Source organism: Trachypithecus francoisi, unplaced genomic scaffold (assembly GCF_009764315.1).
Source record: "Trachypithecus francoisi isolate TF-2019V2 unplaced genomic scaffold, Tfra_2.0 Lachesis_group2, whole genome shotgun sequence".
Lineage (NCBI taxonomy): Eukaryota > Metazoa > Chordata > Mammalia > Primates > Cercopithecidae > Trachypithecus > Trachypithecus francoisi.
The window spans coordinates 44,839,973-44,841,939 of NW_022681465.1; the positions used below are offsets into that span (position 1 = coordinate 44,839,973).

At 45.7% G+C, this 1,967-nt stretch overlaps 1 pseudogene; it reads right to left on the reverse strand.

The window, feature by feature from the left end:
• Positions 1-842: 842 nt before the first annotated feature.
• LOC117066039 lies at positions 843-1,346 on the reverse strand (annotated as a pseudogene).
• Between the last annotated feature and the right edge of the window lie 621 nt (positions 1,347-1,967).

A 1,967-nucleotide genomic window follows, 5' to 3' on the forward strand; every position in this document is an offset into this window, starting at 1 on the left:
TTTCAATACATAAATAAACGTTTCCTGGCCCCTTCCAACCTTTATTGATCCCTGTCACTCTGGAGTGCCCTCAGCATTCACTCTACCTCACAGCATTTGTTCTTATTTATAATTTATTTTTCTTACCTCCCCAACAAGACCATAAGCTCCTGAAAACAGGAAACAGATTCATTACTTCTTTTGTACCTCATCCCACCCCACTCTTCAGCTCTCACCGTGATTAACACTTGGGTTACTGATATGGACTGAATTGTGTCCCCTGCAAATTTATATATTGAAACCCTAACCCACGATGTGATTGTATCTGGAGAGAGAATCTTCAGGAGATAATTACAGTTAAATGAGTTCATAGGGTAAGGCCCTAATCTGATAGGGCTATGGCTTTGTTAAAAAGAGGAAGAGAGGTCAGGCACAGTGGCTCACGCCTGTAATCCCAGCACTTTAGGTAGGTGGATAACCTGAGGTCAGGAGTTCGAGATCGGCTTGGCCAACATGGATAAACTCCGTCTCTACTAAAAATACAAAAATATTAGCCCAGCGTGGTGGCACATACTTGTAATCCCTGCTACTCAGGAGGCTGGGGCAGGAGAATTGCTTGAACTCAGGAGGCAGAGGTTGCAGTGAGCTGAGATCGTGCCACTGCACTCTAGCTTGGGTGATAGAGTGAGACTCAATCTCCAAAAAAAAAAAAAAAAAAGGAGGAAGAGAGAGAAGGAAATCTGACCTCTCTGTCATGCGAGGACACAGCAAGAAAATGGCAGTCTGCAAGGCAGGAAGAGGGCCCTCACTGGGGAACTGAGTCAGCCTTCACCGTTTTGTTTTGTTTTGTTTGTTTGTTTGTTTTAAGGTATATAAACTACTAACAGACAAGTCCTACAGACTGATTTCTTCTTGGACACACCCACAGTGTGGCCACGGTGATCAGTGGTCTTGGTGTGCTGGCCTCGGACATGAAGGCCCCAGGAGTGGCAGAGCGCTCTTTGTGGCCAGATCTTCTTTGGTCACTCCAGGTCTTCACAGAGCTTGTTGTCCAGACCATTGGCTAGGACCTGGCTCTATTTTCCATCCTTTACATCCTTCTGTCTGTTCAAGAACCAGCCTGGGATCTTGTACTGGTGTGGATTCTGTATCATGGTGATCACACGTTCCACCTCATCCTCAGTGAGTTCTCCCACCCTCCTGGTGAGGTTGATGTCTGCTTTCCTCAACACCGCATGAGCGTATCTTTGACCTACACCTTTAATGGCAGTGATGGCAAAGGCTATTTTACACCACTCATCGATGTTGGTGTTGAGTACTCGCAAAATATGCTGGAACTTTTCAGGGATCACTAGAGACATGGTGGCAGCACAGTGGCGGCATGTAGGCCTCCTGTGGAAACTGCCTGCACCTTGATCTAGAACTTGCCAGCCTCCAGAACTGGAAGAAAATAAATTCATGTTGCTTAAGCCAACTAGTCTATGGTGTTTTGTAATGACCCCAAGCCGATAAAGACAAGAAAGTGGGGATGCTGTTGTTACCAGTGCTGCTTTTCTTCTCCTTTTACTATTAAAATTTCATCTTTGGCCAGGCGTGGTGGCTCACACCTGTCATCCCAGCACTTTGGGAGCCTGAGGCAGGTGGATCACTTGAGGTCAGGAGTTTGAGACCAGCCTGACCAACATGGTGAAACCCTGTGTCTACTAAAAATACAAAGTTAGTCGGGCATGGTGGTGCATGCCTGTAACCCCGGCTACTTGGGAGGTTGAGGCAGGAGAATCGCTTGAACCCAGGAGGCAGAGGTTGAGGTGAGCCAAGATTGCACCATCACACTCCAGCCTGGGCAACAAGAACAAAACTCCTTCTCAAAAAAAAAAAAAAAAAATCCTTGTGAAGGAAAGAGAAGGGCAACCCTAAAAGTGTTTTTTAATTTTTTTCTGTATGTGAAATAGCAACTGAGAGGATTATCAAAAGAAATGAAGTTTCTT